We start from the raw sequence: 26,462 nt of genomic DNA, 5'->3' as shown, positions 1-26,462 counted from the left end.
GGCCTGCTTATATCACACTGAGTAATGATATGATCAGGATTGCTGTTGTCCTGCAGGATAACTTGGATTCACTCTATTTCTGCATCAAGCTTGAAAGGTGAGCAAATGGCTAGGGACCCATTTGCAAAATTTCGGATACGGCCAATTTTATAGCGCGTGGAGCTGTACGAATCCCAATTGTGTATATCGACGGTGAAGTTAGGCCTGCGGTAGACAGTAATGGAGAACCCTTTAGCAGATTCCCCAACTAGCACGTCAAGGAAAAGGAGTGCATTAGACTGTTCCATCTCAAAAGTGAATTTGAGCGTGGGAAGGAGCTTATTAAGGTGTGCCCTTACACTCGGCTGCAGATTAAAAAATCGCGTATCAGAAATATGCAGGGAGTAGGAAGTTCGGGCTCATTCCACGAAAAGCAATTTTCTGATGAACATGTTTACAAGAACTGGAGTAAAGGAAATCCCAGGGCTACACCACCTATTTTGGTATACATGCATCATTAAAACTGAATTCTACTGTGCGAGCTGCTAAGTTCATAAGTTTGATGAACTCTGATTCAGAAAGTGGCAGCATGCCTATATTGCCATGCTATAGAGACACAATGCAAATGTCAATGGCTTCTTTCAGCAGCATGTTCATAAATAAGCTTGTAATGTCGAATGAGCACATAGACAAGGCATTGCTATAAATATGTAGATCATGTATAGTCTTTGCGAAGGTGAAGAAATCCTTCACTGTGTACATAGAAAGCTCACTAAGAACTGGCTGTAATAATTCACTTAACCATTTGGCCAATTCATGCTGCGCAAAACCTGTGATTGAGTAAAATAGAGCATAATGGACATCACTTTTGTGTGTCTTTGGGAGTGAATACAAGTATGGACATAGTGAACCATGAGGGCAAATCCTACCATATACATCACAAGGCAGCTTGTTACTCTTACACAAATCTAACAAATGTTTTTTGGAGCTTGCTTTCAAGCAAAGCTGTGTGATCGTACTTGGCAAACCCAATTGATACGAGTTTGAAATTGTCATTAAGAATGGCGTGCATTTTGTCAACCTAATTGTGCTTGTATAGAATGACTACTCTGGTCCCTTTGTCAGGCTATTAAATATGTAAAACAAAAACAGAATTACCTGGAAAAACTCAGCAGGTCTGGCAGCATCGGCGGAGAAGAAAAAAGTTGATGTTTCGAGTCCTCATGACCCTTCAACAGAATGTCTGGGTTAGCCCTGAGGCCTCGCAATGGCACCAGCCATTCCCATTGCATGTGGAAATCAGACAAGCCATTAGCTATTGCACAATATGCGCGCACTAGATCTGCTTATAAGGACTTGGCACCTTCATTGGATGCTGGTTTGTGGCAGGATAGCTGAGAACAGGAGTTCAAATTCATCAAATACCCCTTCCTGTATGATGTGGGACAGAGGAACACCAAAGTTAAAGCTTTGTGCCAGAATAAACTCTTCTCTTTCAGAGGGTACGTGATCAGACAAATGCATTATACGTTTGGCAGCGTCATTTTTAATAGCACTGCTGAAACATTTCCTCTTAAGTGAGTTTACAATGTGGGCATGTTTTGTGCTGCTTTTGCTTTCAATGCAGTCGTCTGTTGAAGCAATATAGCGGCACGAACGGATCAAATCAAAAAATGAAAAGCTTTTTGTTTAATTACCCAAGAGCTTGGAGCCTACAGTTCCCTGCTCTTTTCTCCATGGCAATACCTCGGCCAATTGGAGTTGACTTGCCAACCAATTTGCACGCTTCCTGTAGTATAAATTGTTGTGATCGTTTGAAACTTGGCATTCTTGTGTTTGTCCTGATGAGTGCAAGACAAGAAGCTTCAAAAACATGCCTGTCTTTTCAGCAATATTCAAGTTCTGTACTATCAAGCAACTGTTTGCTTGTTTAAACTAAGGCATCGTAGAATGATTTCAACTGTGACCCGTCCATTCCTGCAATATTAGAGTTCAGCCCCATAATCAATTATGATGCAATATTGCAAGATGGGAATGTGGAATTCGAAGCACAAACAGATCGTCCAAGATCTTATTGAATGGTGGAGCAGGCTCGAGGGGCCAGATGGCCTACTTCTATTTTGTATGTTCGTATGACTGGAGCAATAGCACTCTGAATCCATGATGGGTGAAATGAAAAGCTTTTCAGTGGCTATCGGTGATTTCATTGTATCATGACCTAATTGAGCAAACTCTGCTGGATTCCAATATATCCTAACTTCTTTAGGGTTGCATGTAGAAAGGATGTCTTCTTCTTAAACCAGTCTTGATTATCCTAATCCAATTTTGAAAGACCCGTTTACTTATTCGTTATTATTTAAATTTACCTTGTGCTCAAGAACTCAACCAGGCGCTTAAAAAGGTATCTTTTGTATAACTTATGCATAATTTTCTACAATAGAGTTTTTAAAGAGCGAGATTTTCCTGTGTTTCAGTTTTTTTTTTCCCTGCCGCCACCCCCCAGGCATTTCACCATAAATGAAAGGCAACTTTCTCTTTGGTCTTTGTCAATGCCTGTAATGTTAGCCACTAGAAGATGCAATGAAGTGACCAAGGTGAATTACTTCACATCCACTTCCTGTAGGGAAATGCCTGGTACTGAGTTGACATAGTAAGTTTCAAGTTTCTGGAGTTAGTGGAATTCCAGAAGTGTTACAAGGTTCGCAGAGATTGATGACGCTTAAAAGAGCAATTCAAACATTCAGTCATTAGCTGAAAGGCTGACTTGTGGAGATTTCACTTTCTCAAAGAACTTTTACTGTATCAATGACTAAAGGCAAAACAATTAAACACTCTTCTCTTTCCATAGGCAACTATACTTTAAACAACCAAACTAAGTTTGCCACTTTGTACTTTTACTAACAACCGAAAATCCTAATTTTGTTACGTTCCTCAGTCTCTCAAGTAGACATTATCTTCTCTAGGAGCCAATTCAAAGTGTTTCACAATTCCCAAGGGTTTTACTTCTGTTCTTTTCCTTTCCCCATACCATCTTTCACTGGGAGTTTTCCCTCTAGCTTCAGCTAGCTGAACCCTCCAGTCATGTTTTACTCCTCGTGAAATATGTTTTCAAAGTGGGTGTCAGCTCCCACCTGCATTCTTGTGTGGTGAATGATGGAACCAGCATTTTCTCTGCTTAAGGTGCAGGCCTGGCTAGCACCTATCTTACCCTCCCCTTTCCAGTTGGCTGCAGATCACCCAAAATCAAAATGGCAACTCCCCTCTGTGATATAACTGGGTTTAAACGGAAGCCTGTGTTCTAATCTCAAAATGGCTTCCATTACCCTCCCCATGGCAACGGGAGCATGCTAGCCCTTTATCGAAATAGACATGTTAATCAGTATCCCTAATTACCACTGCTTTTCATCTTTGAAACAAAGGGACAGGCTCCAGCACAACTATTTATGAATTGAAACCGATAATACCTTTCTGGGTTTTGGGAGACTTTGGGTGTTCTCATTGTGGACTTAGAAACAACTGCCACTATCCCCAGGTGTTAACATTTGGCACGTCCCTTTCAATAATACAATGTGCCTATCCTTTTGATCTAACAACTAAATTGTCAGACAGCCTCCAGCATAGGTCATATGACTCCTTTCATTTAATCTACATTTAAAGATACAGTTCCAAACCACGAAAATCTTATGAAGCAAAATATATAGTCCTAAAACATAATCATATAACACACCTCAGGCATGGTGGAACAACAAAAATGTTCGGTTCAACAAAGCTTTCAATTCAAAAGACCCAGTCATGGCTAAAATGTTAGAAATTTAAATGACTTGGGCTGAATTGAGCGTAACCCAGTTTATCAGCTTGTGGAACAAGGACCTGACTAACCATCATCCGTCAATACTTGTGGTAAGTTTTTATTTTTTGATAAAAATAACTTTTTTTTTGTATTGCAGTCCCAGTGTTTGCTGTTGTATAATGCAAATCATTTAAAGTGTTTGTAAAAGTCTTTGGTATGTAATTGATAAAGTTCAAGACTGTCAAACTTTTTGGTTCAAATGCCTGTAAAGTGTTTTTTTTTCCTATATCGCTCTAATGTTTATGTACATTGTTAGCTAAGACAAACCTTGTTTTTGTGTCTCAACAGAGGAATTGGCCAAATCTTCATTCCCCGGTTTGGAAAAACAGCAAATCATTGGAGGTAATATTGTTATGACTGAAGAAGGCTTGAACACACAAGATATACAGTGATGCGCTTGTAGGGAGAAAATGCCTGAATATACATTTTGAAAGGGAGAGGATGGCATGGGTGTTAGTCAATCATGGACGTATATTACACGGGGCCTTGCAAATGAAGGGGATCCATGTGAATGCCTCTTCAATAAAGCAAAATACTGCAGATGCCGAAAACCTGAAATAAAAACAAAGTGCTGGAAATACTCAGCAGGTCTGGCAGCATTTCTGGAGAGAGAAGTCGAATGCTGCTTTGTGTTATCTCTACTTCCAGGATGTGATGGTTGCATAGCTGACTGCACATGGACATTTGAGATGCAACCATGTCATTATTCAAATCTCCAATCAGATTTGAATTGCCAGTTTAACATTTGGCGGCAGTATGGCTGATATTTTACTGCATCTTGAGGTTGTCTCCTTTTGGAATATGCCTTTATTAAGGATTCCTCTTGAAGTTTTTCATCAAATATTGTGAACATCAATAAATATGTATAAAACTTGTTAGCCAATTGAATTCAAATAAATTATCCACTATGGAAACTTAGTGTGTTTATAATTGACTTCAATTTGCATCATTTTGAATTGCGTTAGTACCTTATTGTATGCATTAATTGTTTTCATTGATATTTGATTTTTAAAAATGAGGTTAACTGTAAAGGCTCTTTTATGAAATAATCTTTGATCCAAAATCCAGTTTCTTGGCATGAACACACAGTATAAATCTACCTCTTAATTTGACAACAATTGATACTAAATTGGTGATTGCATAGAGGCTGTTGTAGGAAATGGAAAATTAAACCTATTTGGTAGGTGTATTCTTCTGAGGTTGAACCATAATGGTGTGTTGCAAATTTTTAGTTTACCTTTTGATACTCTATCAGTTTTAGCATCAGTGATCTTTCCTGTAAGTAGATCTTACGCCCCTTATTATTGGCAAGAAAAGTAAACACTCAATCATCTAGTATTGTTAGCATTGCTTTAGTATGACCTGGGACTATATCAATAAATGTCTGTGTTGCTTGAAGTAACTGTAATCTAATATACATGACTGCATACTTTTTGCAAACTTCCAAGAGGTGGAACTGATGAATGCCCTGTTGAGATGAGTTTAATGATAAATTAGAAAGTTGGTTTATTTTACAGATTATATATGGTTGAACAGAATAGCAATTCCAAATTCCTTCCCTGTATAGTGGATGGCTAGTAGACCTGCCAGTTATTCGATTACCTTCTCGCCCACTTTCCCTGGCATGGAACTTCCCAGAAATGGATTTAAAGTCAAGGTTGAAATGTGCTTTCGTTGTCTAAGCTTAAGTATAGATTTTATTTCACAATATTCTGCTTGGCATAACTTGAATACAAATCCCGTTTTACTTTCCAAAATTTCTGCCTGCAATGAGGATTTCAAACCCTGGTGATCAAAAAATAGCACTTCAGTATAAACCACACTGACAAACTTTAGCATCCTGAATTGTAAGTTGAAGGGAACTTTATTCTGCAACTAACTGCCAGGAGCTGGCTGGTGTGACAAAGTGGGATATTTTTGTCTTTGGTTGCCATATTACATCACTAACAAAATAAAGCTTCAACCAATGGATGCAGCAAAGTTGGTTATTTTGCTCTGGCTTTGCCTGAAGCATATCAAAAAACAGCTGGTCAAGCTGTTCATTCCTGATAAACAAATCATCTGAGGAAAGTAATTATCTGAATTCTAGAAACATGATATCAGCAATTAATCACCATTACAACCTATTATGAATAATATTTTATAAGGCAGTCATTGATGTTTCTCCCCATCTCCTGGTCTTCAACAGGTGTGTGTATGTGTGTTGCTCGACTGACCTTCCCTTAATCTCTCCGATTGTCAACATCAGAGTACAAGAAGCATAAGTTTAGAACATTTGACATTTTAGTTAATATTTTGTTCCAGCTGCAACAGAAATAGATGTGAACATTATGAATCACTATCTATTACTTGAAAAACCATTCAAAGGAGTTCAACCATTCAGTCTTTAAATTTTTTTATTTCTGCTTCATGGAAAAGATTTCCAACTAAAGAATGTTTGTTTAAAAGTACAGTGAATTTAGGTTTTTTTTAGTAAAGCTGCAGGCATTCGGGATGGAGGAAGCTTAGCCTAGTGAAGGAAATCTTGCCCATCTCAAGCCCAGAGCTAATCAAAATTGGAAAAGACGCCCAAAAAAAAATTGAGCCAATAATAAATATAGTGTAGTGTATTATTTTTATAGTTCTCTGGCAAGATTTTGTTAGTGTGATCAGGGTGAGAGTTGATTACTCCTGTTCTGTAGATTCATTTCTTGTCTGTATGATAAAGCAATTGAGCAATTCATTTTTGGCTTTGTCTTAGTCGGTATTTAGTAGTATACCTTCAAAAAGATTGGCGGACATGTGTGGAAGCCACAATATTCAGTACTGATTACAAGGAGGTCTTTTCAGTAAACCCCTGAATTACACTATGGTACAATTGGGTACTAAGTATGACGAGAACACTCCTGTATAAGGTATTAGAAGTGCTTATGGAAGTGAGAATTGTCTGAGACAATATTGAAACTTGTACCAGCTGCTTAAACTTTCACAACCTAGTTGAAAACTTGTTTGAGAAGACTTTGACAACTGGCTGTATGTAATTGTACTGAAAAAAATTTGTGAATAAACCAGTCAATTACAAAGGCTGGAATTTTCCAGCCCCTCATGCCAGTGGGATCTTCAATGTGAATGGAGATTTCAATGGCTTGCCAGCTCTGCACGGGGAGGCTGGGAAATTCAGGCCAAAGTGTCTATGGTATTATGAAGTGTGGTGGAATTGTATGTAAAAGAACAGTTACAATAGACATGTATATTGTTCACCCAAGGCACAATATTCTGAAGTGCTTTGTGCGCTTGGTCATGTTTCAACGGGGGGAGGCAAGTTCTTGCCTATGGAAGTTGATTCTCTGTGCTGAGCTTGAGAAAACATCTGGTAAGAGCTTGAATTGAGTGCTTGAAATGTTAAATGTGCCATATGTCAATGCAAACATCCTCTACCATGACCAGCACAAATGCACAAAAAGACCATTAAATTCAATATTGAAGGCATAATCTATTTGTGATAAAAATTGTTCCTTCTTAATTTGTTTTCATAGAATTGTAACTTACAGTGGACAAGAAGGCCATTTGGGCTATCATGCCTGTGCTGGGTCATTTAAAGAACAGTTGTACTCAGCCCCATTTTTTGTCCATAACCCTGAAAGTTCCTCCTCAAGTACCTATCCAGCTCCCTTTAAAAAATTATTTATGGAATATTTTCGGGTAGAATATTCCAGATCCAAAGAACTCGAGTGAGAAAAAATTCTCATTTCACCTCTTGGAATTTTATCAATGGTTTTGAGTCTGTACCTTTTATTGTTAACTCACTTGCCAGAGGGAATAATCTTTTCTCTCTACTCTATCAAAGGACAGTCCTAACTTCTTCTCGTAACTGAAGTCCCTCATCCCTGGTAACATCTTGGTACTTCCCCAGTACCCTTTCTAAGGCCTTTACATCTTGTCTGAAGTGAGGTACCCAGAATTGTCCACAGTACTTCAGCGAATGCCAAACCAGCAATTTATAAAGTTCTAGCATGATCTCTTTGATGTTATATGCTGTTCCCCTTTATAAACCCAGGTAACCTATTTGTTTTTTTTTAAAAATTATCTTATCAACTTGCCATGCCACTTTTCATGGATTTAGGTAAGTTGACACCAGGATCGCTCAGATCTACACTTTTCAAAACTATTTCATGTATAATATGCTGTCTTTTCATATTATTCTTCCCAAAGTGCATAACTTCTCCATCTGCCATGCTTCTGCCCATTGCATTATCCTGTCTGTCATCCTGAAGCCAATAATTAACTTAATTACTTTCTACTTTTGTGATTGCTTTAAAAGCAAATAGATTTTTCTGTTGGCTGTATTTTAAAAAAAAAATGAAATCTTGTAATACTGTGAACGTGACTGAAATTCTAACATGTTGTCTGTGACATAGTCACACGTCGGCAATGCAACTTCAAGTGTGGTTACAAGAGCATCTAGAACTGTTCACTTCCGGGACCTGGCTTCGATTCCAGCCCAGACTATGTATGGGCTTGACCCAATTCCATATTTGTTTGTGCCCAACTTGACTCTTGCCTTGAAGATGGCTGGTCTAGAAACTGATAAAGCAGAGGGTGTATGCTGAAGTAAGAGAATTCATGGTACAATGGATGTTATTGCTATACTGTCGCTCTGAGGTTGAGGTTGCAATCTGGAGCTGCATAGAGAGCGCTTTGCATCTCACCCGTGTTGTCACTCATACAAGTGCTTGATGTTGATGCTAGTACAAAAGTGGGAAAAAGTAATTCTCAAGCATTGACATCCCTTACATAGAGACATCCCTTACCTTGGGGACAAAAATTCAATAGATCCTTTTAGCACTGTGTTCTACCTCTTTTATAGTTTTTAATGCGCTAGAAATGAAGAGAAAATTTTCATTTTGGTTTTGCTTGTTTTAAATTTATTAAGGATGTGGAAATAGTAAGTTGAATTGGAAGTTCATTATTGAAAATTTTCAAAACTTGAAAATATAATATGCAGGGGCTGATTTGAATTAGTAGCCCTACAATAAATATAACTTTTACAAGGACGTTGATAACACAAACCAAAACTAAAGTCTAAAATTAACCTTGCAACTGAGGGTGCTGGAACAAAAGACGTAGTCTGGCAAAAAATGTTTACACTTGTATCTCTTTGAAAAGGGTTAAAGTTGTAACTGCATTGGCACTTATATTTTTGCAACTACAGCAACAGTTAATATCCCAAGTGAGCAAATCGATGTTTGTATCCAAGGTGTAACATGCACAATTCATAGAAATAATTTTATTTGCTTGATTTATTGCATGATAACTGCTAGGGCAGAAAACCAAAGGCCACAGGTAACATTTCTCAGTTACATGTAAAACTAATCTTTGCACCTCATAGTATCATTAGGACATGGAGTAAATTTCTCAAATTTGAACTGGAGCACTTCCAACATCAAGCTAACTTTCTTTTGATACTAACTTGAATTCAAATATTGGTCGTGTGGTGTTGACCTTTTTTCTACCATAATTAAATGCTGAGAAATTTAGCAGCTTATACTGCAAAGGCACACCAGAAATAACATTTTATGCCATGTTTAATTAACTGTGGTCAAAAATGTTTGATTTTTCTATTGAAAATTTGTTCACGCAGACCTGCAGGATCAATATGTAATTCTATGATTGAAAGCTATCTTTTTTATAAATGCTTGATTTAAGAATTCTTGTTTAAAAGTTAGTGCAATATAAAAAGAAAATTAACTACAAACTCTGTGTGTACAGACAGTTGTCCATATTCTGTTTAAAATGTTAGTGGGTTGGGCACCTTTCACCTTTGGCATCTAGTTTTGAGTCCACCCCAGACTGATGGGAATAAAAGTCTCCTCTCTCTTGATTGTGTTTGTATGGTTTCACCTAGTGCCCAGTTGACATAGCCTACAGTACAAGAAAATCCTTGTTAGTGTAGCTGTGTTATTGGACAAGTAATTCAGAGGTTTGGATTAATAATTCAAAGACTGGGTTCAAATCCCAGCATGACAGTTTCAGAATTTGAATTTGATTTGTTTTTTTCAAAAAGAATCTGGAAATAATAAGCTTTTGGATTGTAATTTTAAAAAAAACCTAGTTGGTTTAGTAACGTCCTTGATAAGAAAGACCATCTGATTTGTGGGACACAAATCCAGTTCCACACCAAAGTGTCCTGCAAGCCACTCCATTGTATTCAGTAGCTGTAACTCCCTATCCTTGCCATATGGACTACAGCAGTTCAAGAAGGCCTGACACTAACTTTACAGGACAGCTATGAATGGGCAATAAATGGCATAAAAACAGTGCTGGAAAAACTCAGCAGGTCTGGCAGCATCTGTGGAGAGAGAAACAAGAGTTAACATTGAGTCCAATATGACTCTTCTTCGGAATAGAAGTCATATTGGACTCGACGTTAACCCTGTTCCTCTCTCCACAGATGCTGCCAGACCTGCTGAGTTTTTCCAGCACTTTGTGTTTATTTCAGATCTCCAGCATCAGCAATATTTTTGTTTTTATTTTAGGCAGTAAATGGCAGCCTTGTAAGCAATGCCCACATCTCAAGAATGGAAAATAACAAAAAGTTGGTCCTATATTTGACGACCTAAGCCTGAAAGGCTGGCTGGTGTGGGTTATAGGGCACACCAAAGCTTTTGGATATACCTTTTGAGATTAGGCACGTTGCTGTGGCAGAGCATCCATCCGAAATGGCATAGGACATCATTTATTTTGTGAAGGCCCTACATGTCCACGTCTAGAGGGACAGATGGGTCTAACTATGGTTCAGGAACCTTGTGTAATACTGGGCTTCAACCGGTTACAACTGTAAAGCTGAATTGTACAAAGTACCAATAAGTATCCTGCTACTCGCTATCAATAGGCCACCCTACTAGTTAGGATACATTTGGAGCTGACTCCTCAACACTGAAGTATCAGCCTAGATTAAGTGCTCAAATCTCTGGAGTGGAGTTTGAACATAAAACATTTTGGTTCAGTTGAGAGTGCTACCGTTGAGCCAGAGCTGATACTTTATGATGGAAGGCCCTACTAGAAATATAAAACGATTAATTTAAAGATGCCCTTCCACTGAATTACACCTGGAATATTCCTCCAAAATTGCATGTTCCCATCCACTTTCAGTGACCACTTGGCCTCCAGGTGCCATCAATGAACAAGCTTGGCTGGTTAGACATCAGTGGTGCTCAGGTACGGTAGGTTTCTCTGACTCTGGTATTGGATTCTTGGATCTGTTACAGAGGATTGACTTGGTTCACATTTCTTATTGCTGGGTATTATATCTTGGAGTCAATTTACCTCCATGCCTGGAAAGATAGTTTGCTGCTGACCAATTTCTGACTAACAGCTGTATGTTTCTAGCTCTTGCCATGTTGACAGCTGGCACTGTGACTGACTTTTGTCTAGCTAACTCACTGTGAAATATGGATAAATTCACTACGCGGACAAATGCTAGACCCTCTTTGAACCGTGGTTACATCAATTGGAAGTGCATAGTTTCAGCAGCACCTGCTTGCTTTTCTAACACCCGATCAAGGTAGTTAATAAACCCTGGATATATTAGCATATGTTCATATACTCTCCCACAGGATGGCATGAGGATGTTGCCTGAAGTTTTAGTTTTCTTGTGGGATGCAAGATGTGTCTTAAAATAATAAAGAAAGAACTTGGGTTGGCATTGTACCTTTTCATATCCCCGGAATGCACCAGAGCCAGTTAAGCATTTTAAGCAGAGTCAGTTGTAATTGGTAAATGTTGCAACCAGTTGAAATAAAGCAAGATCTTGCTATAAAATAAATGATCAGATCATCTGTTTTTAATGGGATTAGTTAAGGGATAAATGTTAGGATTAGGAGAAATTCCTTGATCTTTGAATAGTGCTTTAGCATCTTTTACATCCACCTGATGAGGCAAACTACAACAATGTGTATTTACATAACACCTTTAATGTGATTAAATATCCCAAGGCACTTCACAGAAGCTTTATAAAGCAAAATTTGACACCAAGTCGCTGGAGGTTTATATTGGGGCAGATGACCAAAGGCTTGATCAAAGTTTTAAAGAACATCTTAATGCAAGAAAAAGAGAAGCAGAGAGGTCTTAGGGAGAGGATTCCAGAGCTCCAGGCCTCGCTCAATGAGCACAGGGTGATAGGTGAACAGCAACAGAGTTTTGGAAGTCCTCAAGTTTACAGAGGGCAGTGTGTGGGAGGCAAGCCAGGCCTATGTTGGAATAGTCAAGTCTCGAGGTAAAAAGGCAAGGCAGTGGGTTTCAGCAGATGAGATGAGATGGGACTGAACCAGATTACAGAAGTAGATGGCCTTGGTGGGGCGGGGGGGGGGGGGGGGGGGGGTGTCATCTTGGGGTCAAGTATGACACCAAGTTACGAAAAGTTCGATTCAGCCTCGGACAGTTGCCAGGGAGGGAATGGAGTCGGTGGCTAGGGGGATGAGTTTGCGGCGGGGACTGAAGACAATAGCTTTGGTATCCTCAATATTTAATTGGATGTCAGTATTGAATGTCAAATAAGCAGTATGATCATTTAGCGACATTGGTGGCGTCAAGAGAGCTAGTGATGAGTTAGAGCTGGGTGTTGTCAGCATTAATGTGAAAACTGATCCTATTTGCAGATGATGTTGCCAAGGGGTAGCATGTAAATAAGAAATGGGTAAGGGCTAAGGATAGATCTTTTGGGGGACACCAGAAGTAACATTCTGAGAGTGGGGAGAGGCACCATTGCAGGTGATTCTCTGACTATGCTTAGAGAGTAATAGTGGATTCTGGTTAGATTGGTCCCTCGCAACTGGATGACAGTGAAGAGGTGTTGGAGGACTATAGTATGTTCAATTGTGTCAAAAACTGCAGACAGGTAAAGAAGGAAGTAGAGGGATAGGTTACCTTGTCACAGTCATATGGGATGTTATTTGTGACTTTGATAAGAGCTGTCTTGGTACTGTGGCAGGGGTGGAAACCTGATCGGAGGGATTCAAGCATGGAGTTCCGGCAAAGGTGGGCACAGGTTTGGGAGTCGACAACATGTTCAAGAGCTTTGGGGTCAAAAGGGAGGTTGAAGATGAGTGGAAGTTTGCAACAGCGATGGGGTCAGGAGTTGTGTGTTTTTTTTGAGGAGGAGGCTTTGTCAGTTGTTTAATGCCTCATCTAAAGGATGCCATCTCATGATCTTGCAGTGCCTAAAATTATGTGCTCAAATTACTGAATAAAGAAAAAGCCTTGCACTTATGTTGCACCTTTCACAACCTCAGGATGTCCTTGGGATCTTTACAACTAATGAAGTGTTTCTGGGTCAGGTCACTGTTGTAATGTGGGAAATGTGACAGCCATTTTGTGCACAGTAAGCTCCCGCAAACGGCAATGTGATAATTACTAGATAATCTGTGATGTTGGTTGAATGATAAATTTTGGCCAGGACTCCGGGGAGAGCTCCCTGATTGTCTTTGAATAGTGCAATGGGATTTTTTTATGTCCTCGAAAGGTTGCTCCTTTGATGTGTCAATCCAATTCTGCAGGCCAAGTTATCAACTCCTCCATTTAGGTTGTCCAAAAAAAAATGCCTAATATGCTAATTTTCTCCTGTTGGTTGTTCAATGGCAGTTCTGCAGTATTTTCCCTGTTTTTTTACAAATCTGCTCCACTGATCCCAAATCTTTAATGTGGGTTGCACCAAACCTCCAATTGCAAATCTAGCAGCTTTGAACTTTGGTCTTCCATGTTATATGCCATAGGCTTAGCTTGTAGTGGTACTTGGAGAAGATTGTCATTGAAGAGATTCAAAAATGATCAAAACATTCTTTGCTCCTTTAACAAGCCAATCCCAAAGAAGTTGTTCCCATGAGGAAATAAGAATTAACAATTAGGGTGAATTGCTTGTATCTTCCAAATAATACCTATTTTGAGATCCAGCTACTCAAATCTGACCTTGATTAAAGTTCACACAATATATCTTGTGGAAAAGAAACTGTGTTAAACAGCCAACCATTTCTTGTCTGGATATTTTTCTTGATGTAAGGTGTTTTGGGTTGCAGACTATAGTGCTTAATGTAACTTTGTATCCTTGGCAATGACAAATGTATAACCTGGAAGTTTAGTTGGTATAAAAATTCTTTCAGTATCGAGAATCCCCTTGCATTCATCAAAGCAGAACCGCTTCAGAGTTTGGTTTTGCTATAGCCATGAGAGACCGATGAGATGCCATGTATTGCACTGAAATTGGAGCTGTTCTGAACCTTCCTGTCAAGTGCATGGGAGAGGCAACCACTTATTTCCATCAAGTAGCATTTTTTAAAAAAATTGTTGAATTCTAAAATGCTAAGGACTTGAATGTTTTATTAGAATTTGACAACTTTATGGTAATGGTTGATGGATATAATCAGAAATATAGCTGAAAGGTCAAACAAAAATGCCAGCATTAGTGTCAGCTAAGACTCAGGAGTAGCATTGATGCTTCAAGACTCACTCCATGACTTGAACACGTAATATAGACTGACACTTCAGTGTAGTACTGGAGGAGAGGCCCAGTTACATCCCAGATGCATGACCAACTTTCCTGCAACCCACTGCTTCAATTTCTCAAATTAAGCGAGAACACCCTCCCCCCCCCAACTGAAATGACCCTCATCAAAGTCACAAACAATATTTTTTGCTACTAAAACCATCATGCAATCTCCCCTCCATTGTCCTTGAATTTGCTGCAGCCTTTGACACAGTTGTGACACGATGCTCTCTAACACCTGTATGCCATTGTTTGGCTCAGTGGGAATGTCATTGATTGGCTCCAATTGTAACCAGGCCACCTTGATCCATGGCTTCCCACTCTGGCCTTGGACTGTTTTATCTAGAGACCCCAAAGATCAATATTTAGTCCCCTCATCTACATGTTGCATTTTGATGACGACATGAACAGACATGTAGTCTATTTTCATTTATAAACTGTTGACATCTTGCTGTACCTTTCTCTTGGTTCACCAACATCAAATTTAAAATTAAAAATAATTTTTAACCCCTGCATATCTTTGTAATGCCCATCTTCCATGCAACATTCTACTCTTCTGACTCTGGCTTCTGGTGAGTTGCCACCTCCCTGCACCCTAGTCTTAGTAATCATGCGTCAGCCATTCCAACCTTATGTTGTGGAGTTCCTCTATAAACCCATCGGTCTTTTGGCATTCCTTTTCTCCTTTAAAATCCTCCTAATCTTTGATCTTGTCACCTTCGCCTTTGGATCTGCATCTGTTTGATCTGCATTTCTTTGAAGCAATTTGAAAGGGCTAAAGAAATAAATATTTACTGTCTACACTAAAATTTTCTAGGTAGAAATTCTGCTTTGGGCACAATTGGGAAATGTTGGTTAAATTGCAGTTTAAGTTTTTGCCAAATTTATTTGCATAACCACAAACAAAATCTTGTGAACCAGTGTGATTGAGCAGTATAGTAGAATGTAATTTGAATTCTGCTGAAAAGAGAGACATGTTGCCAAAGCTTTTTGTCTTACACTCATTAGGACAAAAGCAAGAATACTAAATTTCAAATGACCACAATTTATACTACTGGAGAAAAGTGTGCTGATTGGTTGGCAAGTCGACTGATTGGCCGAAGTGTTGCCATGGAGAAAGTAATAGGGAACCATAGGCTTCCCAAGCTCCCAGATAATTCAAAAAAGGCACAAGCCTTGACCATATTCTTTTGATTACAGAAAATGGGCCCCTGTTTATGAATGTGTGTCACTTCTAGCAAGTGTAAATGAGCCACATTATGAGCTCAACTGATTATCTTAAATTAGTTGTTAGTGTAGCTATTAGCACACTCAGGATTGTACAGGAAGTGCTTCCCAATCATGGAATCACAGCTAACAGGTGTTCTGTTTTGGGTTTTGAAAGTGTGGACTGGTTGAGTACTGTCTATACTCTACCTATCATGAACAATCGAAGAAAAGTGCTGTTTGATTTGATCATTCAAGCGCTGGGACACATGGCTTACATGCCTGGCCTTGCAACAGTACTGAAATTCATACACTACGTTGCTCAATTGTGCGGTAGGCTGTGGTAGGCAAAATGCCTTTTTGGACTGATGGCAGCATCCTGTTAGTGGAAAATACCACTTGTGTAGCCACTGCACAGTAGCAGTGTTTAAACAGTTTGTTTGTTTGACCTGTTATTCAGCTTTTGAGGTGCTTTATCTTTCCAGGGTACTTCCTGATGTAGATCAGGCACTTTTTGGATCCTAAAGTGGCAGTCTTTGGCGCATTTGTGAGTTTTCATGGTGAGCTTGGGTGATATACAGCGAACAATGATCTGATCAGGAAAGCCATTGTCCTGCAGGATAGCTTCGATGTGTTCTATTTCTGTGTCAAGCTTGCAAGATGAGCAACTGCTGATATGGCCAAACTTATAGCGCATGGAGCTATACAAATCCCAGTGTGTATATTACCAGGTGATAGGCAGGCTTGCAATAGACAGTAGTGGAAACCCATTGGTGGATTTGTTAACTAGCACGTTGAGGACAGGGAGCGTGTTAGATTGCTCCATCTCGAAAGTAAGCCTTGAGATGGGGAGCTGATTGTCCCCCGTAGCTTTCTCCATGGCAACACCGGAGCCAATCAGAGCCGACTTGCCAACCAGTCAGCATGCTTTTTTCCTGTGGTATAAATTGTTGTGATTGTTTGAAATTTGGTATTCTTGCATTTGTCCTGCTGAGTGAAGAATGAAAACCTTTGACAAAATATTTTTTTCAGCAATATTCAAGAACGTAATTGATTTTTTCCATTTAAAAAGTATTCCTTTAGGTATTTGGGAGGTAACCTGGTGCAGCTTTATTTTAATACAGCTGAAAATAGCCTTCACCAAAAATAAGTAAATATTATAATAAAGATATCCAGTCCTTTACTTGTAAGTAACTAATGTAAACCTATTGAAAATGATCTGGAAAAAAAAACCCAGATACTGAACCATTTAATAGCTTCATTTGTGTGTACTTTGTCAGTTTCTTGGTTAATTAGTTATTTCTTGATATGAAAATGCTTTTAAAACACGTCAGTACCTAAGTGAATGAGTGCAATTTGAAGAGCCTCCCTGAACCAGTGGAATCTTGCAATTTCGACTTGGGAGTGGGTGGTTGCAGGGGTCCAGTGGGCATCCCTATCCAGGCAAATTGACTTTTGAATAAGTTTAAAAGATTGCAGAAAACATGAACGTAAGTGGTTTTAGACATAACTCACTTGTGTTTATAATTCCCTAATCTTTTGTGTTGGTCCGCTATTTCCACCTGAATTGTGCGGATGTTATTCGTATTACTGGTCGATAAGAGAAAACTCAACCCATATTTATTCTCAAATGTACAAAAATAAAAATGTGTTTAAGACGTTTCCATAAGATTTACTCCACAGATAGTTTTGTTTTATCTTTGTTTCTTGCAAAGGTGATTTCTTAATTCTCCAGTTTGCTAATGGTTGAAGTTTTAGGAAGGGCATTTTGTCTTGGTATATCTATGGCAAAGAGGCAATTAGGCTTAAACGGCTGCCTAACTCTTCAGGCATTTCTAAAAATGCATTTTGTTAGAGATGCCAAGTAAATTAAGATGAGAAAAGCAACACAAGGTTGACTCTCTTTCGGGTCTCCTAAATGTAATAAAAATTCATATGTTGAATTTTTTAAAAAAACTTTTTGTATTTAATGACAGCCTTAAGGCAGATCATTAAGTACAGAAAACCAGAGGTAGATTTGTTTTCTATCCTGTAGCCTTACATGGATAATGTTTGATGTAGGATTCAATTTGTGCATAAATGTTGCTTGATGGATTATGCCAAGTTGCAGACAAATTAATTGGACTTGTGCTGTTGACTCAGCTGGTATGACAGTGTAGTTAAACCATGCAGCATCTTCTAGAAGACTGTTGAACTAATGCTTAAATGTGTTTTGAGATTGGCATTCATATTTTAGCTGCTAAATAACTGTTAAAAGAGAAGTCCAAATTGGCTTATTCCCTTGTGCCATTGACTGCATCTTGCAAAACAGTATCCCGTTGTATGAGCTGCAGTGCTCAGTGAAACCTAAAGTTAAATTCTGTCAGCAATTTACTTTTAAAATTTAAACATGAGTTGTGTGTAGTAAAACTTGAGAATCATAGCAGTTTTTTTTTAAAGTAAATTACATTCACTGTACCAACATTTTGTATACTAGAGTTGTTTATAATGTTGGAAGAGGCACAATTGTAGTTTTGATGGAAAACGTTTTTGTGGCCAGCAGGTGGAGCTGCTTGAAAGTTGTCTGTAATGGTTTGAATACAACGGCTTGGAGCTCACAGTTTTTAAATGCTTTGGGAAACATGAGACTGCTGAGGCTGATGATTTTATTTAGTAGTTGGACACATTCTGGGCATTAAACAAAGCAAATGTCTGATCTGATTACAGTATTGGTGCTGCCTGGTGAGATTTTAAAGTATATAAGGTCCTGCATTTTGCGGTCAGCAGCAAAGTGACGGTGCTTGCTCCTAACCTCTAAGAAAGCTGCTGATCTAATGGACTCTGTGTGGATTTTACTTTTCCTGATATTAATTTCATTCAGACCCCAGCTATAAGGGATCTCTGGCATCCAGCAACTGAAATGTCATCAACTAGGTTAAGCAACCAATCCATTGATGAATTCTCAGACAACAAACCAGGAAGTAACAACCAGGTTTTATTGTTCACTTATTATAATATAAAGAGCAAAATGAAGATTAGGACATACACATGGGATTAAAGTAGAAACTGAAATAGCAAACTTAAAAATTTCATAGTTCACATTTCTGGTGCAGAGACGATGGGCTGAATGGCCTCCTTCTGCACTGTAACGATTCTGTGTCAAACTTTATTTTTTTTAAATCATGAAATGAAGAAATTTAACATTCCATAAATATAAAATTAGTTTTTCAGGACCAGAAAGATTGTTCAGTCGTTGTCTTAGCACAATGCTTAAAAACCCATTGACACCTCATTCAAGAAGGCATAACTTTTTGGAGGGTTTTCACAGCAAGAATAATAGTGTAAAAAGTGGAAATTCAGACAATTCCATGATTTCTAATTGATTTCCATTGGTGAGGACTTTAGCACAACCTATGGAGAAGCAGGAAATCACTGACACCAACTTCTGGATTCCCATGATTATCTGCACATATGTGGATGCCAGAAGTTGCTGTCAATTTTTTTAAATAATGACTGTGAAATTCTGACAACTCTGTTGTCATTGGGACTGCAAAATCTGGGCCTATGTTTTATCCCAAATGGAATCCTCAGTACAAAAATATTTCAATGTAAGTTTTTCTTGCCAAAATCTTGATCAGTAATGTTTACAACTAATATAACTTGATTCATTTTGAATAATCTAGTGGATTTGGAAAACGTTGCACCTAGCAAAACTTTGGTAGAAGCAATGTTTGTTTTGGCTAAAAAAAGTAGAGTTTTAAAAAGAAGGGATAAAGAACCTGGTTGTCTTTTCCCTATCCTCACCCTCAAATGAATGTAGGCATTTTAATACTTCCCCCTTAATATGATCTTGAGCCAGTTCACATCAACACTAGCTATAAGAAAATCTTTCTCACTTTGTGGTCATATTTAATGCCTTCCAGTATTTTGTTGTCTTACCTTCTGCCAGAACTGCCAAACAAACTTCGGAAGTCACCTGCAGATATTTTCTCTTGCTTTTGCTTTCAAACAGTAGCAAACCTGCTCTAGGCACATCTTTTGTTTCTTTGTTTCGTTTCTTGTCCCATCACCATTCCCTTTGGCCCTGTAAGACTTATTCTTCTGTAATTCAATCTCTTCTTGAAAGTTGTCTATAATAGTTTGAATACAACGGTTTGGAGCTCACAGTTTTTAAATGCTTTGGGAAACATGAGACTGCTGAGGCTGATGATTTTACTTAGTAGTTGGACACATTCTGGGTGTTAAACAAAACAAATGTCTGATCTGATTACAGTATTGGTGCTGCCTGGTAAGATTTTAAAGTATATAAGGGCCCGCATTTTGTCTTCCACCTTATCACAGCCCTTTGTCCTTGTCCCATGCACCTCTTGCTCAAATCTCAACTTTTTTCAATTCTGATGAACTATCATTGACCTGAAACCTAAACTCTGTTTCTCCACCGATGTTACCTGAGCTGCTGAGTGTTTCAAACATTTTCTGCTTTTATTTCAGATTTCCAGCGTCTACAGTATTCTGTTTTTTGACCAACATTTTAATAGTTTTTCAACATTTTTTTAAAAATTCAGTTTTTCTATTCTTCATGCCAAAATGAATACCCTCACATTTCCTCGCATTACACTCTTATCTACCTCCTTCTTGCCCACTCACTTACCCCATTCCTTGTGTCCCCACAGCTTGCTTTCCAACCTAGCTTTGTATCGTCGGAAAATGTGGATACATCGCACTCGGTTCCTTCACCTAAGTCATAAATATAGATTGCAAATTGCAATATAGATTGGAAATGCCCCAGGACTGATCCTTGAGGCATCCCAATAGTAACAACCTGCCAACCTAAAAATTACCTGCTCATTCTTACTCTGTTCTTTAACTAAACCTCTGTCCATGCTAATTTATTACCATCAATCCCATGGGCCCTGTGCAACAACCTTCCGTGTGCCAACTTATCGAATGCCTTTTGAAAATCCAAATAAATCCCCTGGTTCCCTTTTTAACCAGCTAGATACAACCTCAAACAATTCTAATAGATTTGTCAAACACATTTTCGTTTTTATTAAATCATGTTGACCCTGCCTAATCACATTATGATTTTCTAAGTGCCCTGTCACCACTTCTTTAATAATGGATTCCAGCTTTTTCCTGATGACTGATATCATTCTAACTGGTCTGTAGTTTCTTGTTTTCTCTCTTCCCTCCTTTCTTTGCTAACTCCCAATCCACTAGGACTGTTCACAAACCTAGGGAACCAGTACATCTGCTATCTCTGCAGCTACCTCTTTTAGAGTGCTAAGATGTAAGCCATCAGACCATGGCGATTTGTCAGCTTTTAGTTCCATTAATTTCTCTGCAATTTTTCTTTAATTACTTTAGGTTCCTCACTCTCATTAGACACTTGATTCCCCATTATTTCTGGATTTTTTTTTCATTTTCTACTGTGAAAACGGACACCACAGACTTTTTCTAATGTTTGTTCCATTTGTTTGTTCTCCATTATAATTTCTCTTGTCCCAGCCAAGTAGGGACTCACATTTACTTTAGTAATCTCTTCATTTTTACATACTTGTGTACTTACCTACTTGTAGAAAATCTTCCAATCTGTTTTTACATTTCTCTATATGTTTTTCTTGCTAGTTTACTCTCATTCTATTTTCTCCCTCTTCATCAATTTGTGGTGATCCTGTACTAGTTTCTTAAACTCTCCTAATCCTTAGGCTTACTCTTCTTGACAATATTATAAGTTTGTTCTTTTAGACTAATGCTACTTTTAACCTCTTTAGTGATTGTGCTCAACTAATTACAAATATTTGAAATATGAGAGAGCTTGGCAAATGTGTGTGGAGAAACTCCCTGCCACCTCAAAGTTATGAATTTTCAAAATAACCCCTTTGAAACCTTGCAGGAAAACATGCTGATTTTGGGTTTAAGTACTCGTAAATGTTGCAGCACCCTGACTCAAATACTGCAAAATACTAAAATTCTCTTGGCTTCATGAATATGATGGCCTGCTGTGAAACTGTTATTGGTACTACATGACCCCACACTAGGCTCTGTGTGACTGTGTAGATTTCAACAGCTCTCTCTGGCAGGAAAAGAAATCTCCTACTGGAAAATTGCAAGCCTGAAGTAGTTGAACCTTTCCAAAGCGGCTGAGTACTTATATCCCCTTTGAAGAGGGGGAGTCATTGGGCATTTATTACTCTTGTCTTTTGTGTGAGACATAAAAGTACATTTGTAATACTGCATAATATTTTCTTGAACAAAATACATTTTTCACAAAATATATATGTAAGATATTTTAATTAACTGAAGAAAGACAATTATATAGTCAGCTGAATATATAGCTAAAACACGACATCAAAATAAAAGCCATCAAGTATTTGGATGGTTTTTCATTTACCACAATCTTTGTATCTCTTTAATCAATTCTGGAGAATACATTTTCACAGCACCTGTAAAAATGTGTGGATGACTGGCATGGCAATGTGGTGATTGCTTTATAGCCCTGTGCTTCCTTAATAGTCTTCAAGGTCATCCAGATTTACAATAAAATCACTTAGGGTTCCTTAATAGGATATGTTAGAACAGATTTTTTTAAAAAGATTTTAAATTTGTTAATAAAACCTGTCTGACCTTTGCAATAATTTGCACAGTTGTAATAGACCTGTAAATTTTTCTTTCACTTTTTGGTTTCCATAAATATTTAAAATACATGCTGCCTTTGAATCCCTTTGTGTCGAGAGATTTCTTTCTATATTTGTCACAAAAGCACTGCCAACAGTGTCTGCAATTTTTCTGCTTTGACCTTCATTGCTTGACCTCCTTTTTAGTTCAAATGGCTAATAAAATTTTGCCTTTGTAAGTCATGTAGCTGCACAATGTCAATAGCAACTAATTAAATAAAGCTTACCAGATTCTGGAATGCACTGGAACTGTGTTCCTGAATAATTCAGTTTGTATTTAGAAACAGCAACTGCAATATGAAACTTTTTCCTGATATTTTTTCACAATGGAAATCTTCATTTGTACAACCTGAAGAAGTCTGCGGAGGCCTTGTGGCACAGTGATAGCATCCCGACCTCTGGGCCAGAAGCTCTGGGTTCAAATCCCGCTTCAGGACTTGATGGCCACAGCAAGTGTGTTCATTGTATGATGTGGCCACATAGGTTGATTATCAGTCTGTAAATCCTTCCAATAGGCCTGATGGCAGGTAGTAAGAGCAGGAGAGTTTCCTGGTCAACCATGCTGCAGAAGGCAATTGTAAACCACTGCAGTTCTTTCCCAAGTATAATAATGGAGCAATCCAATGGAAGTCCATGGTCGCCAACGCTCTGTTAGGGCAATGTACCTGAAGGAGGAGGATGAAGTCTGAAAAACATTGGTGTAGAATGCATCGATTAATGATGTCCATCGCAATATTGTATAAATAGAAACAATTATGCACATTGCCATATTTGACTAACTTACGATTAATGGATAACTCAGATTCCTTCTTTGGCACAGTTTGCGGTATATGCATAGCACAAATCATTATTAAATGACCAACCTAAAGCTGCAGCGTCTATGTGAAAAATAACTGTTTGGTATATCTTTTTGGGAAGCAACAAGAACAGTTTGCCACTTTTGTGTTTGTGCAATATGATGCCAGCTTGCCATGTATTTATAAACGAATGAAAAAGCTCGACATTCTTGAAAGGTGGAGAGCCTTTTTAAATTCCAAAACTTAAGTAGTTGCTGAGATCATTTTTAGTGCCATCAAAAACAAAATGTTGGTTAAATTTTTTCAGTTTTGTATATGTTCTGTAGGAAATAGAAACTCAGGGCAGAATTTTCCTCTCCTGCCTGTGGTGGTTTCGTGCTGGGTGGAACCGGGAAATTAGGAGAGAGGCCAAAAATTGGATTTCTGCCAGCGGGAAAACAGTTTGGAATTTTCCTCTCCCCACTTTTCATGGCGGGTCGGGTTTCCCAGTGATCCATGGGTGGGATGCCATTTGCATGCATTACCATGTCATGAATGCTCATTAAAAATGCTACTCACTAGAATCCCGTTGCCCCTCCCAGTCTATCGCCACGTCAGTGGGAAATTAGACCAGTCTGAAACATGCTTAGATATAAGTAGTGTGCAGCTGTCGCCCTCACTTCGCTTGTGACTTTGAGGCAAGTGCAGCACTCAAAGCCTACCTGCAATAGTGCTGCTCTGGGTTCTCTCCAATGCCAGTGAGACATTACACTGGTGGGGGTGTAGGGCCGCCCTGCTCGCTGGCTTCCTCCGTTCTCCGGGAGACTGTCTTCTGCAGGGCTGCAGACAAGTCAGAGACCAGCACTGCAACTGGGGTGGGTGGGGGTGCTGTTGGGAAGGAAGACGGAGATATGGGGGACAAGGAGCAATACTGGGGTTGGAGGGTGGTGGGGAGATGATGGCAGGTAGAGGGGAAGATTGAGGGTGGAGAAGCTGGAGCCCAACATGAAGACTGGAGCCCAACATAAAGACTGGAATGCAGACACAGTAGGGAGTGGAATGGGTTCAGAACTACACACACTGGAGGGGATGCATGCAGGCTCCGGACACAATAGTGTGATGGTGTGGCGCAAGAGGGATGGCTTGCGCAGAGACTCATGGAGGTGGAGGAGGGGACAGGCTTGTACATAATGGACGGGTTACACAGAGACTCATGGAGGGAGGTGGGGGAAAAGACACCGTGTTGTCAGCAGTAAAGAAGGTATGGGAGAGCTCGTTGAAAAACAGTCATAGTCCCTGGTCTGGAGCCAAGTAGTCAGGGTGAGAGATTAAAGATAGTCCTGGGGTTTTGCAGTTCATGCTACAGGGATATCTATGACATGCGCGTCGTGGTCTCGCTCCAGGGAGGGGCAAAGGCTATGCTCAATTGGGTTAAGGCACAGCTTGATGTGCAGGGTGTGGTCATGGTCTTACTGTCACGGCCATGGTCTTATCTAGCTTGGTACTGGGCTGCAGATGGGATGGTGAGGGTTTGGTGAGGCACCTGAAGTTTGTAAAATGGGAAAACATAATACAGAGGGGAGTATTCACAGCTTTCCTGGGTGTCTCCTCTGTACGAGATCTTGAGAGCTGGTGGAGTGGGAGGTCCTCAGTGGGCATGGGGACATCAACTGTTATGGGTTCAGGTGGGAGGGTTGGAATGTCAACCACTATTGCAATGGGATCCAGGGTTACTGGGGGAAGCTGGAGAATAACGGGAGGGAGCTCTGCATGCGCAATATGAGGTTCCAGGAATATAGGAGGGACACGAACACTCAGAGTCAAAGCTGGTCTCAAAATAAAAATGAAGAACCACCATTTTGCCAACACAAAGTTAAGGCACAGTAACAAATCGAAAGTGGAAAAGAATTTGGATGGGAGGGGCCTATGTCAGTGTGGGAGGAGCCCAGGGCTGTACTCAGGGACCCATTTCAGGGGGCACCCTCAAACTGCTTTGATGCAAAACATTGAAATGGAGTGAGAGCTGATAGAAAAGAAAGAGAATTCTTTGAGAAGGTTCCATTGGAGCCATTGCCTTTTTTTTGTACTTTAAGGTTAGACTGCAGGAGTCATTGGCTTTACAATACAGTATGTGAGCATGAAGGCAACCGTATAGGAAGCACAGCTGCTGCATATCTGCCAGATCATCAATGAAAGCCTCTAATGTGTTTTATACAATTGGCATGGATCACAGGCTAAAGGGCGTCCCATCATTGCTGAAGTGCAAGTTAAGGTTATCAGCATAAAAGATTGCAGGAGTTCCTTTGGTAAGGTCACACATCTCATAATGCATCCAAGGCACTCTTAAGCTCTTTGGGATTGAGATGTAAAATATCAGCTGAAAGGCTGTATCAGCAAAAAAGCTATTAGCGCAGATGCAGCTCTGGGGAATGACATTGTCTTTGTGTGAGAGCGGGAGGTCGACTATATTTGCCCGTTGTTTGTTAATCTCTTGCATCTATCGTTCCCCAGGGAGAAGGAGGATTGCATAACGAAGCCTGTGCTCAATGCTGCCTCCTTGATGGCAGTGATCCAACCGAGGCAGAGGAGGAGGAGGAGGAGGAGGAGAAGTGCCTAGCACCACCTAGCCCAGCTTTGAGAAGAGGCCCGGCCAGAAGTCCAGGGGAGTCCTGACAAAAACCAGAGGATGAGGAGGCTAGACCCATCCCATGGAGGTAACTCATGGAACCAAGTGTCTACTGAAGAAGATTCTCCTAACTGGAGATGAGCGACAGACAATGCTGTGCCCGTCTGCGCTTGTCAAGATAGCTGATGGATCACAACTGCCACATTCTGCAGGAGGATCTAATCCCCCATGGACTGGGAGGACATCCCCTGCCAGTGGTGCTAAAGGTCATATCCGCATTCAATTTTTTTGCCTGCGGATTGTTCCAGGGATCCCCAGGAGACCTATGCGGCATCTCACAGTCCTCAACACACAAATGTAACAAGGAGGTGACAGATGGCCACTACTGTAAGACTCATCATGATGTGAATTCACTCTCTATGATTTCTGGGGTTTGCAGATACCTCAGGTTTCCCTCAAGTTCAGGGTGCAATCGATTGCACATGTGCAGTTGAGAGCTCCATGGCATCAGCCCCTGATGTTCATTAACAGGTAAGGATTCCACTCCATCAGTGTTCAACTGGTGTGCGATCATCAGAAGCACATCTTGCACATTTGTGCCAGGTACCCAAGGAGTTTTCGTGACTCATACACCCTGAGTCACTCCCAGGTGCCTCACATACTCGAAGGGCATCAGCGAATACGGGGATGGCTGCTTGGGGATAAGGGGTACCTGCTCAAACAATGACTCATGACACCAATGCATTGTCCTCTGAGTCACTCAGAGGGGCGATACAATGCACAAGGCAACACAACCCACCATCAAGCAGACCATTGGTATCCTAAAGATGCATTTCCAGTGCTTTGACCGCTC

The 26,462-nt window shown here is 39.7% G+C and overlaps 1 protein-coding gene across 2 annotated transcripts in view; it reads left to right on the top strand.

Annotated features, from left to right (window-relative positions):
* Positions 1-26,462, top strand: part of LOC144686617 (juxtaposed with another zinc finger protein 1-like) — a 129,836-nt gene that overhangs the window by 31,328 nt on the left and 72,046 nt on the right. The window contains exon 2 of one of the 2 annotated variants that reach the window (XR_013577963.1): positions 4,118-4,759. The exons of the other annotated variant lie outside the window; for it this stretch is intronic. The gene's annotated coding sequence lies outside the window, so the exon portion shown is untranslated. Of the gene's footprint in view, positions 1-4,117; positions 4,760-26,462 lie in introns of those variants that run through there. 2 annotated transcript variants of the gene reach the window in all.

Source organism: Cetorhinus maximus, chromosome 11 (assembly GCF_964194155.1).
Source record: "Cetorhinus maximus chromosome 11, sCetMax3.hap1.1, whole genome shotgun sequence".
NCBI lineage: Eukaryota > Metazoa > Chordata > Chondrichthyes > Lamniformes > Cetorhinidae > Cetorhinus > Cetorhinus maximus.
Note: the sequence above shows the minus strand (reverse complement) of the source record. Positions and strands in the feature narration are given on the sequence as shown.